Genomic DNA, 16,885 nt, shown 5'->3' with positions numbered 1-16,885 from the left:
TCGCTCTGTCGTCAAGGGCAAGCACTGGTTAATGGTCATTATCACTGACCAGCATCTTCAAGTGGCCAAGAACCTGCTGGTGCAGGATGTGCACTACTTTGTGGCTCAGAGTTATGCATTAAAAGAAGGCTTTTCATGATGTACAAATCCCTGTTACTTACTTCGGTCAACGAAAATAATTATTTGCCGTCCAAAGAAAAAATATTTAAACAACCAAGACTGCCACAGGCTGTGTGTTGCATTTGCAATAGGCCAAGATTATTTATGGTTAGTTATATGGAAAGCAGCCGGCACATTAAGCAAAGCATTTTCAGTGTTGATGCAGCTCAACTCAACAGGTTTAGAGGAAATGTGGGTCTGATTCCAAATTGTAGATTGTGGCTTATTCCAAAGAAGGGCATATCACATGTCACATACTGTGCAATTTTCCCATTCCAAAGTGGAGCAAAATAAACATTTCAGCTATAGAAAAACCATATTGCACCAAACAAGTTCTAAATTATGGATAAGGCCCTTGACTTATCATGACTATGTTGTCCAGCTCTTCTGGGGAGATACCAAAGTTTCCCCAGTGTAAGCACAGAGATATAATTGGTCCATCATCCCCTCGGTGTTAATTAGACATCCTGGTCAGACGCCCCAACCACATGAACTGGCATGTTTGGACTGGGAGGAGCAACACTAAAAGCTAGTCACCCTTTGGAGGAAGCTCACTTCTTGTATTTGTATTGTATGCATTTGTTTGTTTTGGCAAATCAACCAGTTAATCGAGAACATCTTCTTTCACCAGAACAGACCAGCACAGCGTCTGCAGAACTGCATAAATGAGCAGGATGTATAAAAAGTTTTCTTCGTCTTTGACAGCTACTGTTTAAATCAGATGCTAAAAATGCTCTGACGACAGTCTGAACAATAATGCAGGTGTAAGTGTGTGTTTCCCACAGGATTTGATTCTGTTTTGGCAGCAGTGGGTGTGGGAGGAGCAGGGCATTCCCATGCAGGTGTATCCAAGTGCATGGATACATGTTTCCGTTCTTTACACATGGAGAAACGGCCTGACCCATCCATTTTCTGTTGTAGTCCTGATAAACTTGCCTTCTGCAGGCTCCAGTTAGAGTGGCCCTCCAGCGTACTACTGATCTCTGGAGCATAAAAAAATACATTAAGCAGCTGCAGTCCAAGATGGTGCAATTGAATTCCATCCCAACACGGGAGGAGAATCTCCTTGGAGAGCCACAACAGAGACTGGTACACCAGCTGCTGGGGAAACACAAAACAGGGCAGACCAGGGCCAGAATATGGGGCTAGAATAAAGAGGCTGTCCACCAATAAATCAATCAAAGTCATTCGTTTGGATAGGCAAAAAAAAAAAAAAAGTCAGCACTGATACCTGGGCTCACCCAGATGAAGTCTGTGTGTGGGGAAACTTTTAATGCTGCTAATTTTTACTATTCCAGGCAATCTTCAATAGCCATGATGCAGACAGGACCCAGGATGATGGAAACATATCAAAATTTGCAGGTATTTGTTAACTCATTCATTCAGCACAGTAAATATGGTGGTTACACAGAAAGAGTGAATAGAACACAAACTCTAAGATGTTTCCCAGGGTCACTGGTATAGGTTTAGCTAATGCCGAGAAAGAGCTTTGCAACCTCCCTACAAAATAGTCAGGTTTAAATGCAGTGGGTAAGTGTCATTCTTCAGTGTCCAAGTATAAGGTGAGGGAAAATGAATTTAATCAGTAAGTGAAAACCCAAATGGCTGACAAACCTTGCTCTAGGCTCTCGAGCTAATAAATACAGACCTCTGTAGTTTGATACTGCTGAAGCATCAGTGACAAAGACTTTGTTCAGATCTCTTAGAATGGCAGCATTTGAAACTAGTTTGAGAATGAATTGGATTGTGATATCTGCTACAGACACTTATGTCATTAATTCATCAGTTAGTGCAGTGCTTCCTAACCTTCTTCATCTGAAGTACCCCCACAGGCCTGTTCAATAGACTCAAGTACTCCTTCATCATTTCTACTTCCCGTACTCAAATATGTTCATTAGGTTTGATGCTTAACTGAATCTTAGTCAAAGGAGCTTGCAAAGAAAAGCGTCTGGACTTCGCCTGAGCCAAGGTGTGAAACTGTTTCACACCCAGTTTCACACCTTGGCTCAGGCGATTAGAGGATCATCAGGGGGTCCCTTTGTCCCTCTGTGGGGGGAAACTCCCACTAGGTTTAAATCTGGGACTCTCCACCATTTGACCTTAGAACTGAAGAAGCTTCTCGGATGAGAGGTGAAACGTCTTCAAGTAACTTAAAGAAGTCCAGACGCTTTTCTTTCCAAGCTCCTTTGACTACGATGACCTGGATGACTGAGAACCTTCACAGACACTTAACTGAATCTTACTTAACATTATACAAAAGTGGAAACTGATAAAATGATTTTTCTCCAGCATAACAGTTTTTACCGCTCAGCTGTAAAAGGATGGTGGGGTCTTTAGGTGGTTGCCCGTATGTGTGAAAGCGATAACTCGATTCTGAGGCAATGTGTGAGCTTCAAATTGATATCATAGATGTATCTGCTAAAAATCTTGGACAAATTTGAATCTCAGTGACCTCGATCAAGGTAAGAGGTCAAATTTTCTGAAAGTTTTGGGGATGTGATAATTCAAAATGAATTAAATTAATACCATAGGTGCATCTACTAAAAACTTTCATCAAGACTAAACTAGTCATGTAGGAGGAGTTCAGAAACAAACATGCAATTCAATTCAATTCAGTTTTATTTATATGGCGCCAAATCACAACAAAAGTCGCCTCAAGGCGCTTGCAGACATACATGTGCTACAATCATTATAGTTTGATGATACAAAATACTGATACAGTAAATCTGTTCATTGTTTTAGTGCAGTCATAAATATGGCTAACACAAAACACTCCAGGACACTCAAATTCACCTCAGGTACCCTCTGGGAACCACTGGCCTCAGGTTCTTTTTATTGACTCACACATGAGTAAGTTAGTGGACAGGCCATAATGTCAGTGTTTGATTTATGACTGCAAAATTAATCTTAAAAGAAGAAGAATATCTTAGATTTTCCCATGTTTGCTTTTAGTACACTTGTTGGTTCAGCACTGACTCACACAAGGGGCCGCAGGAGGGGAAACAAAAAGTCTTCAGTGACATCTCCCTGTGGGATATGACCTCCTGTTTTGGGAAGTGGAATGTATCACCATGGAAACAAAGTTCCCAGTCCTGCAGAGGGAGAGTTGTTGAGATGGTAAAATTCCAAAAATGAAAATGCTGCCTTTCCAGCCCCCCCTAAAAAAAGAGTGTTTCTCTTTCTTGCAGGAGATTGTTTTGGGAATCTCATCCCAGAGGTGGAGGCTGTTCTTATTAAAGTGCACCCAGACTTCATGCATTAGTTCCTGCCAGGACAGACCTGACAAAATGAAAATGACACATGAACAGCAAAGGCTTTCCAGCCTCTTGTTACTATAATGAGGCAACAATAAAACCAGCACCCCTATTAATGATCATCATGATTCTGGCTCCCAGAAGGCCGGTGAGTTACAAGACAGATAATGAAACTTGAGACAAGCAGCGTTTCAGTCGTGGGAAGTTAAAGCTGGAAATGTTGACTTAACTTTAAGGCTTCCATTAGACTGGAGTATACTGGAGGTTTGGGGATAAAGGTGAATAAAACAATATTCAGGGATTTAATTTATGTTTTAAATTGTGTTTTACGTCTTTTAAATGTTTCTAGTGCACAGTATAATAATACTAATGCAAATATATCAGAAGTATGTAAAACCCATGGTCCAGTGCAACTGATGGTAAAAAATTACATGCTCTCATTAGACCAATTATTGCCAAGTGTAAGAATGTGTGTGTTGAAGTTTATGTCAGTTCAAATTAGGGCAAAAGCTTGAACATAAGAAAGCGAGTAAGAGAGAGACAATTAAAGAGAAAACAGGAGGGAGACTGACAGGTCAGAAGAATAAGGTACAGAAGGAAAAAGATACAGGGATAAGAAACTGAGACAGCTGCAAACGAATAAAAGAGCTGGAGAAGATACAAAATGATGGAGATGGAAGAGAATGATTCTGTGGTGAATTTAAGATAACGAAAGAACAGAATGAGAAGCAGCAACGTGATTGAAGAATTGAGAGCATCTGTGAAATTAGGTGGGCTGAATACGTACAAGGAGTAGATGGATATCAGATGAGAAAAAGAAGACAAAATTAGAAGAACTAAGAATCAATAAAGAGCACGAGTATATGTGGGGGAGAAAAAGAAGAAGCTGTTCTTAGGATGGCAACAGTTTCACCACTTTGTATTTTTATCTGTTTATTTAAATCCCTGAAAGTGTCACAGTTAATCTATTGTGTAACCCTGACACTACTCTACATAGAGACACAAGCTATATATATGCAATCATTTTTATAGATAGCGCTGCATCTGTCTTACAAATTGCTGACTCTTTTTTTAACCTCTCATAGTATTTGCTTCTTAAGTGGGTTTGCTATCATTTTGCAGGCTGTTTTTGACTAAACACAGACAATAACAGCCTGCTGATGCAGGCCTGTAATCCTTAGTTTTTTCCAGTGGCTTCTGTGTTTTCTTGCCTGGTTAAGTCTGATTACTTTCTCTTGTGCATTATTACCCCTTTCTCTCTGGTATGCATTTATGATCAGCTAATCAAATGTATTTGATTAGCCGATCTTCATCATCATCATCCTAATGGACTGAATGTGTAGGACATGAAAGGCATTATGGATTCTCATGTTTCACAGTAGATGGACAGAGTCAAGGTTACTTATAGTCTCAATTTCAAATGGCCCAGTAAAATCTGAAGACAGTTTTGACGTAGTGTGTAATGGAATATTTTTGGTTAAGAGCCAGACTTTCTGACCTGGTACGTCGGCTGGAGCAGGGGTCCGACTGTGATCGTGATGTGTTTATTCTTCTCTTTGGTTCTCATGGAGGGCAGGTTGAGTCTCATGCCAGAGTGTCCCGCAACAGCGCAGATGGTCTTAAACAGAAGGAACAGGACTCGTACCTTCAATGTTTGGTAAGAGAGGTGGTTGGTAACTCAAGGATGATTCAAACGGTGAAAGGCCGCTGGCAGATGAGGTCAGGGTCTCACTGTTTCCATACTCAGTCCAAGCAAGCTGAGATAGAGGACCACACATCGGACAGCTGCTTCCGGTTCTTGTTTAGTTCTCTCAGTCCGTCCATTGAGCTGAGGATAAATTACCAGAGGATAAACTAACCTGGGATGGAAGGAATGGGCCTGTCAGTTACTGACTGGACCATAACTGGGTCACTTCTCAGTGATGCAACCTGGAAGGAAACTGTGTCAATTCACATTTCTCAGATTCTCAGAGATCATTTACCAGGGCTTGGAAGATGTTGCATTTAACTCAGTAGAATAATTAGACACACTTCTCTTAGCTTGACATTTTTAAAAAAGAGTTTATAAACTGCAGCTCAAGATTGGAGCCTTTTCAAAGACACTCCTGAACTTAGAGACAAACTCCACAAAGCCAGGGTAAGAGTTGAGCAGTGCGTGTCCACTTTGAGAAAAACAGTTTCAGCACTGTCAGATGAATAGGTGTGGCACTGCCGTCTGAAGGCCACAAAACACTGAGTGTTCCAGGGGTGGTGGAGGAAGCAGACCAGGTGTCTAGGACCGTGGAAGGAGAAGGAGTCGTACTGGGTTTAGTGTGATACCTCCAAACTGCATGACTCTTTGAAACATGGTGTCCTGTTTTCCAGAAATGATGCAGCATCTGTTTGGGCTTTTCTAACGGAGCTTCTTGTTGGGTGGGGAAACATAGAATTGGGTCTGAGTTCATAATTTCCCTCGGGATGAATAAAGTATTCTGATATACCTGACCTTATCATTCTGCCGCAGATAGTGCTGCAGGTGGACTCAAACAGGACTTTCAGAATCAGATTATTTACAGGAAAAAATACTTCAACAAACATTTTTCCATCTTGGGTCCATAAACAACAATCCAGCAAATATTAGCCTTCCACAAAAGATTCACCCTCACAAACCCCGTTTCCACAAACATGCCAGGGTTTCCTGCACTGAAGGAGAGGAAGGTAAGTTTCAGTCACGAATTCTAAATATAGCCAAAAGTACAAGGTGGGAAACCGACTGAACCAACGATGTCAGGTGCAGAATGAAGGTCTTCCCTGTGTTTAATATGCAGTGGAGTCAGATGATGATGCGCAGGTGCACTTATTACCTACAGGTGTGCTGGAGCAAAGGGCGGGAATGCCAGAAGGATTGCATCCCTGCAAATAGAGGTTTGGTTAACATGCACCCAACACAGACACAGGGAGAAAGAGAGCGGAAGGGACTGCAGAGCGGAAGCGAAACAAATTGGAGAACCATGATAACGTATCCGTTTGTCAACCTGTCTCATAGATACCATGGGAATCTGCCACATCCAGAAACCCCGTATCCTCACACAGCGACAGACACTGATTTAAATCATTTTTAAGATTAATAAATATTGCTTTTGCTGCCGGTATTCCAACTCAAATTCAATGGAAATGTGAAGTCAAGGGATCATCAGAGTAAGGACAAATCATCCCGGGGAGGACACGAATGTGTGCACCAGATTAATGTCAGCTCAGCCCACGGTTACTGAGTTCTTCCCCTAAAAGCAGAAGAAATCTCAACCTTAGCTTGTTGGATTGCCAGTCCTATTAAAATGATTCTCCTGGGGATCATAAATGTCTGTACAGAACATCTAGTGATCCATCAAATAGTGACTAATAAATTGACAAGCTGGTGGCCTGACAAAAGACGTTCTTATTGAGCCAAGCTACTGAAAACGTGACGCAATTTAACAATATGTGAAGAGTTCATATTAAAGGAGACTTCCTTGGTCCAAATGCTGTTAAAGGGAGTAGAAGGAGTAGCATCTGTCCTCCTTATTTCTCTGTCTTGGACAATCTCGGGGTGTTTCAGTGGCCTGCTTACACTGCTCGCCACAATTGTTCTATATCCTCACTCTACAGGAATGTGGGCTGACTTCTGAACCCCCAATTACTGACCACTGCCTCATGAATGCTTCTCTTCCAGTCCTCTTTTTTCCAATCTGATCCACTCCGTTCTTTTCATTTTCACTGCCGCCTTTTCCTTTCTGGCACTTCAATGCATTTGATTTCTTTTGTGTTTTTCTCATTCTGACAATTCCTTTTCTTCTCCTGCTCCTCATCTCGCCCCGTCTATTCCTCTACCCCTCATCTTTATTTCCTGTCTCAAAGGCTCGTTCAATAGTTTCCCGGCTGACTGACTCATCCTCAGTTATCCTTTTACTTTGAATGACTCATTATTCTCCGGTTTACATCAGTCACATTCACAAAGACACTTCCACAGATGGATGGTTTTACATAGCCATGTGCAAAGTTTCTGTTAGTGAGCTGAAGAGAAACAAAGAAATCAGGCTTCAGCTTTTAGCTCCAAACTGCATTTTGCCATGTCACAGTCTGGCCTCTCATCCAGAGAGAAAGACTACTTCCTGCCCAGAGCATGCTGGGATGGATGGCAGCCCATTTTCTTTTTAAATTTAATTTTCAGTCCACAAGCGTATCTTTCCTATCAAATTCAACATATTAGTGGACATGCAGTGGTACAAGAAACTGTCCAAATGAGATTTGAGTGGGATTTGTTCCTCATCTTTCAAAGCTCTTCCTGTTAAAAAGGAGTTCTTCTCCCCAACGATCACCAAGTGCTCGCTCACCAGTGAGCATTTGTTGTTTTCAGTACTTTACCTCACATTAAAAACCCTTGTTGATAAGAAGTGGCACTAATTTTGTTAATCTTTTAAAATGTTGATGTCTTTACCCAAATTATCGTTGTGGTCGTACCAAGGAACGTTTGAGTCCCTTTGCTCCATCAGCACAAGCAATCCATCGTAGGCAGCCACATGTGTGGGCTGAGTGGCCATCCCTCTTGATGAAGCGTGCAGCAGCTGAACAGCAGCTGAGTCAGAAAATACCAAACTGGGATTAATATCAGGGTGTGATGGGTACTATTGCACGAAAATCCCTCTGCACTGCAGCTCTGACCACAGCTATGCTCCGGGCAGCAGGGCGGTAGTAAAAGAGGACCATGATTAATTACTTTTGAGTAATCAGTAAACGTTTACCACCTCCTTCTATTACTCCTATAATGTGATACTTGAATATTCCAGCCTGTGATTAAAAAAGAAAACAGACAAAAGTTGACTGAAGTGATAAAACACACCCCATTTCCCTAAAAGATGCTCAGCTGTTTTGTTGCTATACTACCCCACAGTCTGGTGAAGCTTATCAGGTCTAATGTTAGCTTTACTCAGACAACTGACAAATTGTCAGTTGTCTGAGTAAATGTTTCTGCTTTGTAACAATATTGCAATGAAAAACTTTATTCACCATATTTCTAGAAAGAAAAGTAAGAAAAATTATGTTTGAGGTTAATCTCGCCAGTATTAAATGCAATAAAAAACACAGCGAGAAGAAAAACTGCTCTCTACAGCTAGTTTAGGGAACTGGGAATTGGGCCGCTGTCTTTCTGCAGGTGTTGGGCTTCAGGAAGAGAAGCTCATCGGCTTTTTTGAGCTACCAGGTGCTGTGTCCACGAGCTGCTCCCCAAGCATGGCTCCAGGGTTGGACCCCAGTAACCCTGTGCCAGCAAGATATTGTTGTTCATTGAGTTTGTTTTATCACACCTCCGTTTGCTTTGGGCACACCTGCACAAAGATAAATGCAGGTATTCTATTCTATTCTAAAAATCACCCCAACTGCTATCATGAGGTGGCAATCCACCTGGAAGCTCGAGGAAGACAGAAGTATAGACATCACTGCTTGCTTGCACCAAGCGGTAGGGGATAGATGGATGAATGGCCAATAAAATAAAACATGTAGACATCAGTACGCCAAATAAGGATTTGTATAGATTTAACCAGTTATGAAACATCCATACACATTCGTATCTGCAAGCTCACTGTCTTCTTTATGAGGTTTTTCGAGAGATGTGGAAGAACTGCATGTGTCACACAAACAAAGCAACGGTGTTACTCTGTTGGGTGTCGTGCATGTCTGAGAGATGGATTATGGCAATTCAATGAACACAGAGGCTACACAGAGACAAGCCAACAGCGTAGTTTCAGTGTTGACCTGTAACTGGAAAGTCAACTACCATAGCCAAGTTCTCCACAAAGACGAAGAACTACAAGAGAGGACAGAGAACAAGGAAGTACGAGTAAAGAGAACGGGTAATGACTGCAGTGGACAGTTTCAGTTTTATTTAATACTCAGTTTCACAACTTGACAACAAAGTGTATCTCATGACTGCTGTTTACCACCATGACATTACCCACTGAGTAACATTGTCTGAGTCTGTGGGGATTGACTCACTTTTGGAGCCAACCTCATGTGGCCATTATGGGAACTGCAGTTACACAATTTGGCAGGAGGCAACTGAAACATGTTTGTGTGTATGAAACGATAACATTTTAATATTATCACTTAATATTATCTCAAGACTTTGTGTGTGTTTGGGAGGGGGTAATTCATATAGTTATTTGTTAATAAAAATTATTTGTATGAATCTACAAGCATTTTTTTTCTGTCTTAAAATAAAACAGACAATTTTTCTTAAGTAATTTGTTTGCTGAAATTTGGACAGGTCACTTAATACTGTGGGTTTCTTTCTGTGTGAGCCTTTTTATGAAGGGACTGAAAATAAAAGTCGAACTATATCACAATCATGGGTATAAGCACACACTGCAGAGGCTGTCACACAAGAAGCATTTTATTATTCTAATTATTAGCTCTCCCCTCCCTTCCTCCCGTCTTTAACCTTGAATTTGAGGACCAGCTCGGATTCCTCTGGAGCTGCTGTTCGCCGCCGGCGAGCCTCTCCTCCACACGGACCCATTCCAGCACCCGCTCCACCTGTTCATGGTGAGCAGTTGGCATTCTTCAGGATACGTATTCACGAAAACACACACCACGAGACTCACACAGCATACATGCCACAGGACTGTAGACTCACTGTCTGGTTTAGCTTCTGTGCCGTCCACAGCATGTAGAGCAAAGAATTAAAATAGAAACAAAGTTACATCTGAAGGGATTCTTTAAAAGGTAAAAAAAAGATTGTGTTTATAGCTCAAAATAAGAACCAGACATTTGCCTTATTCATCAGGCTTCTCTTATTTAGCAAAGGTTAATCTTGTAGTTTGGTCACTGGATCTCTTGAGGCTAACTCTTTAGCATTTTTGAACCCAAACCAAGTCCATCTCCTATGCCACCCACTCTGTGACAAGTTTAAGTCCATGTGTGGTCACCCTTGCAGCAGGTCAAGTATCTCATAATTATGAAGGGTTGAAATACTGAAGCAAGCTTTGGGACTTTCTCACCTTCCTTCAATGAAAACAGAACATCTGAGGCAATGTATGCCTCTGTCTCTCAGAACAGTTCATCGAGGCCTCCAAATATACAAAATCTTTTCATTGCTGACACAATCGTGAAATAATTACACAAAACTCAAGTTAGCACCGTGTAACACACTGGTCCAGATTGTCCCAAAGCTACTTAATCAGTTTGAGATAATGTGAAGATGAAAAGAACATTTTGCTGCAACTAATGTGAAGTGTGGTTAGTGGTGGGACTTGGTGATGGAGGACTGGTAACAGCACTGGTGGTGAAGCATCCACGCGAACATACAAATGGACTGAGTGTGCCGGGAAAGAGGGGAAAGCTGGAAATTCACCTTACACTTATCCAACAGAACACGAGTCTGTCGTTTCTTCTGTTTTTCTGCCAACAGAATCTATGAGCAGCTGCAGTGGGTTGACTGTGACGTCTGCTCCAACATGTTAATCATAATGATTACAATTTTATTATAGCGAAATTCATAGGAAACATGCATGAAAATGAAAATTAGAAACATTTCAATCCAGATGCTGTTGTTTTCCTTTTTACTTATTTATGTTATTTCTCTTTTGAGTAACTTCTCTCCATTGTGTCAGACTCTATCAGGCAGGAAGGAGATTAGAGGGGAATTATGAATTGTTTACCATCAGAGGTGTCACACAGAAATAGCTTGTATAGGGTGTTGTGTGTGTGTGTGTGTGTGTGTGTGTGTGTGTGTGTGTGTGTGTGTGTGTGTGTGTGTGTGTGTGTGTGTGTGTGTGTGTGTGTGTAACTACAGCAGGTGCTGGCTTTCTGAACTTGATCTTTGCCCCTGATTTTATGAGGATGATCACATGTGCACACTTGAAGTCACAGTCACCCCTTCAACCTGAGGAATGAATCTCTCTGATTTGCTGCTTTAGTGTTTGTCCATATATGCCTGCATACGCCAACATGCAGACCTGTGCAAGTATAACACCTGTGGATAATCTCGACACATCTCCACTCTCTTAAAGACCCTCATTACTGCCATCAAGCTCCCCGTGTCTAATAATACACACCAAGATGTTTCTCTTTAAGCTTTCACACGAAGTGTTTATGTGTGTTGCCGTGTGGTGGGGGTTACAGGGAGGTGGCGATGACAGGTCCTCACATCGCTTCAGACTCAAACAGCAACATCCAAGCTGACCTCACGGTCTTTGTTATCAGCTGTAGCAGAAAACAGTTGCTTCACAAACACACTGACATGCACTCTGCAATAACAAACACATGGTTATTTGTATTTTACAGGATATTTAGTCCCACAGATGACTTCATATTCCAGGGAAAGTACCAAATTTGGCATGCAGATCATTTTTTTGGTAAAGCCCGGAAACCTTTATAAGTTTTAGATGACCAGTGACTCTTAACTAGGCAACTAGACTTGAGCATTTTCATATCATCTTTAATGGCATGTGCAGATGATGACTTTAGAAAGCACTCCTCACTACCTGCCCAACTCTCACTTATGACTTTTAGAAGCTGCTCAGGAGACAGAGTGGCCAATTAACTAATTGGGATGTTGGCAGGTCAGTCTCCAGTGTTACACTGGACATGATACTGAACCCCATAGTCATAGTTTTCAGTCATGTGACCTACTTGCTACCCTGGCGGGCAAAGCATTACTCCATTATGATTGCTAATACTGAACAGTCAGTAGTACTGCAGGAAAACAGTGTCATCTGTCCATGGAGCAAAAAGGAAGATATGGAGAGAACCTATAATTCTGGGGACTTGTGATCCATATTTTGACCCGGTAGTTTTATTTAAAAAATATGAAAGATGTCATTGGGGCTACAGTTCAATGACATCTATGTACCTAGTTGAAAATCCCTTAGCTCACACTACTGCCAGTATGAAAGCAAAGTATGAACAGCTACGTGTACAAGTCGCAGTAGCCCCTGTGGACGCCATCAGAGTCGAGGGCTTTGCTCTCTGTTATTGTAGCGTCTTTACTGCATAATATAAAACTCCCTGAGGCGATTGTTGTTGTGATTTGGTGCTATATAAATAAAACTAAATTGAATTGATCTGGTGATTGAAATTCTGTAGTAATGGACATTTAGGTAAATATTTGTGGTCATTTTGAAAATTCGTATCATCTTACTGACCGCAGAGGGACCAGCCACAGATTTTGGTGCCTGTATTCACTTTGCTGTTGCACTTTTTTGTTAATTTTCTTGAAGCGTTAAAGAGAAATCTGTAGTGAATGAATCCAAACGTCTTACAGACTGTGAGGTGCATGACTAATGCAGCGAGCTATCACATTTGATAATATAGAGAAGAAAAACATGAAGTGATAAAGCTGATTACATTTCTGTGTCAGACTACCTCGGGGAGCAGCGTGAATGTGATGTTTACATTCTGAATCTGTAGACAGGTGTCACAGACCCTAACAACACCTGGCTGTGACGAGACGTGACACGAAATGTGTTGCACACTTTGGGAGAGTTTCCCCTCAGAGACACTCAGGATGTTTCACTGAGCTGTAAACATGGAAAACGACAGAAGTGATGTGTGAGGAATGAAATAAGAAAGGTTAACAGATAAATACGATGGCTGTTCACGCTGCTTGCTTTGGGTGCCTCTCTCCTGATTCACATCTCAAAATAGTCCCTGTTTATCTCATACTGGACCTTTGTCCTGCCCCAAGTTCATCCACTGAAAAAAACAAAAACAAAACAACAGTTTTAGCCAAGTTTTTCATGATTGGCTGCCTCTAACAAACAGAAGGTTTGGACATGGACAACAGAAGGGGGCGGGGCTTCTGTACTTAAAGGCAGAACTCTTCTTCTTAGATTACAAAAGACAGTAAAAACTAAAAAAATTGAGTATTTAGAATAGTTTGAAATCAGATTGGAATCAGAATTTTTCTCTTACTGTAATTACTTACATAATATATATATATATATATGTTGACGTAATTATTGGAAATTTTAACTGTAGCATATATCACTGTAAAAGTATTCCTATATAATCAATTGCTGGGTTTAACTATGCTCAGAGGTTTTTGTTTAGTTGAGCTCATTAACTGTTAAATGTGTGTGGCTGGGGTGTGGTCTCTGTCCTGCTGCAGGTCCCAATCACAGCAGCAAATCTCCAACAAAACGTCCGAAAAAGAAAACTATCAAGGTGCTGCAGTGGTCCAGTTAAAGTCCAGACCTGAACCTGACTGAGACACTGTGGTGCATAAGGGACACAGTTTCACATGACTGTACAAACACATGGTTGCCATTGTTGCCAAGCAGTCACCTGTGGACATGTCTTTTCCTGCATAGGCTAAAAATACAGTGCTAATTGAACCTTTGAGGCCAGATAGCTAATATGCCCGTCAGCTGCTGCACACTGGACAGCTACAAAAACAAACACCTGTAGATCTAACAGTACACATTCACAGGACAGGAAGAGTTTTGTACCCTCAACAATTTTCTTGTAAGTAAATGAAGTAAAGTAAAAACTACTAAGAATAAACTGGAAACTCCTTTAATGCGAACTCTTTCCTTTGTCTCATCTCATCATTGTTAGTCTTCACTGTGGTCCAGCTTCTCTCTGTTTTTCTGTGAGGCTGCAGCTTCTCCGTGTCCTCTCGACCCGATGATGAACATGTTAATAAGTGTGAATCATGAACTGAAACAGTTTACGCCCCTCACTGCGGACCTCTCAGTTTTTCTCAACGTCTCCAAGCACAGCCAATGAGATAATGTTGCTGGGCAACTAATAAGTTATTTTCCAGTAAACTACATTTTGGACGATGCTGCCTAGCAACAAACTTTATTTCCATAAGTAATTTCCTGGAGGGAACACCTGAACCAGTATGTCGAGGAGCATCGGTGCTGTGGGTGGACGAGCTCTCGCTGCAGCTTCACACTGTTATGAGTCTTCAAGATCACAGACTGTAAATAAAAAATGAACATAGCTTCCAGGTCACTCTTAAATCCAGATTTAAGAGTGAATGGCTTCACTCTTAAATCTGGATTCTTCCTGATGGCCTGCAGCACAGAAACGCCCGGTTGTGCAGAAAACCATGAAAAGTAAAAAACATGGTAGTTTGATGCTGGATGTTCTTCGTCACATGACCCCAAAGGGAATTTGTGTCTCTGGCTGAAAATAAATGAGCCATTAGATTCAAATCTAACTGAATAAAAAATTATGTTTATTGTGTAGTTTGTGGTCTCTCGAGAGTTGAAAATGAGAGCAGGGCTTAGGCCTGCTTCATGACCAGTTGCTACTATATGAGCCACCAAAACACTAAGATAGCGATGGAAGCAAATCCTCTGCTTTAGGCCTCAGGTGGCCAGTCCACATCAACAGTCATCTCTTTATCTTTTTAAGGCTCTTTGGAGGGTGAGAGGAGAGAGAAGAAATAACAGAGGGACATACATACAGTTCAGCAACCATGAATCACAAACAGGACAGAACAGAGTAGACAGGAATGAATAGCATGCAAATATGGTGTATAAATGCATGTGGAGGGAAACATGGGGAGTGGAGAAGAAGCACTCAGTGTGTCATGGAAAGTCCCCCAGCAGCTCAAGCCTGTAATAGTAAAATTATGATTATAATGTGCTCAGTATTTTAAATACTACAGCTGAAGTTGATCTGTTCCTGAGCACCATCGACAGGTTGGAATGATTAAGTAGTCCTGCCTTTGTGATGCCAGCGAAGACACCCGCAAAGCTGAGGTTGGAGCGGTCAGCACACACTGGACACAACATCACAGAGAGGAAGGAAGGAAGAGGAAGTGACTCCAGCCTTCAGCAACAACTAAGTGTTGAATCATTTGCAGAAATACCCAAACTTATATCTGAAATCACACAAATTACTTCATCCCTGTCAGAGTTACGGCTCCGTCAGGCTGACGGAGGACGGTTGGGGGCTGCGCAGGCTGCAGCCACTTGTCAGAAGGCCAACAGTGCTGTGAATTACAACCGGACGGTTCGTCTCTCTGACTGAAGGATTATCTTCATACGATGACACACTCGTAAACAGTGCCGAGGAGCTGCCATCCATCTCACAGATGCAGCGCCCGCCCCCCCTCGAATGAGGATACCGGGTGAGATGAGGATTTACGTGGCTAATAATAAACTAGATATATTTCCAGAGAAGGAATTCTGCACAGGGTCTATTTATAATTACTGAATCCTATGATGTATCCCCCTGGGGTTCAACGCTCAGACTGCCGGCACGGGAACTGACACATACAGTATACAGACCTGTGATCTTCACACTCTCCTTTAGACTGCTGACATATAAATAAATAACATACATACAGACATATATAGGAGGAGGATATAAAATGGGTGTTTAGAAGAGGGAGTGGCAGTTTAAATAGGCACGAGGGGCTTTATTTTGGTGGGCTGCACCTTTTTTCAGTCAACATCAGCATTGGTGTTGAAGCGGTGAGATACTCCTGTTCGCGATCGAGCCATGGAGCTGTCAGCAAGGCGGTCACAGACTTCATCACAGAACAGAAATAACTGAGTGAGACGTTGTTGCTCACGCCTGTTCACAGCTTCTGGTCAGAGCTGCTGCTTCCAGAAAAGGATCCTCAGGAAATCCATCCGATGGCTGCGATTCTGTGTTGGTATCAAACACAAATAAAAGTCAGTTCACAGATATGACACAGAACTTTGTGCGTCTATTTAGACAGAAGAGTTGAGCTTGAATTGCAAACTTTCAGCTTTATTTCAAGGGTTTCACAAAAGTGTTGTATTAACTGTTTTTATACACGGTTCCATATTTTAGAGGCAGAAAACTAATCGGACAAATGCACACAACTGTACATATAAAGACTTGTCATGGTCTGTGCTGCGGCAGGCAGGATGTAGGACCCAAAAGCAAAGGAATGAAACAAGGGAGGCAGCTTTATTTAAAACAACACAGAGCAGTAATGCAATGACACAACAAAGGACAGAGGAAAACACCGGGCTTACATACACCAGGGAGTAAGGAGGGAATGGGAAACACAGCTGTGACTAATCACACATAACGAGACGGAAAGGAAGCAAAACTGAAAACATTAACAAAGGACGTGAGACTAAGTAAAACAGGAAACATAAGACGGGCACGAGACGCGGATTTGACAAGGAGACACGGCTGACAGGGCGAACGGAGACAAGAGCCACTAACTGAGACAGGAACACGGCGGCTCAAAAAGGTGAAACACGGGAAGACACAGAAACCTAAGGACAAAAACTATCGCACAAACCCATAAAGAGGATCAAGACCCTGAATAACAACAAATCAAAGAATATTCATTCAAAACCTGAAACACAAATATTGTGTCGCAGATCCAGTACCGTGACAAGACTTTTGACTCTTGGGTGAAAAATAACCATTTGCCATCAGTGAAGCGTTGCATCCACGGACATCAGTGCGAGTGCTGTCTCTACCAACCTTTATTACCTTCAGCTGCTGCTTTTTTGTGG

This window comes from Rhamphochromis sp. 'chilingali', assembly GCF_963969265.1.
Source record: "Rhamphochromis sp. 'chilingali' genome assembly, chromosome: 20".
Lineage (NCBI taxonomy): Eukaryota > Metazoa > Chordata > Actinopteri > Cichliformes > Cichlidae > Rhamphochromis > Rhamphochromis sp. 'chilingali'.
The sequence above is the reverse complement of the archived record's forward strand: the minus strand, read 5'-3'. Positions refer to the sequence as shown.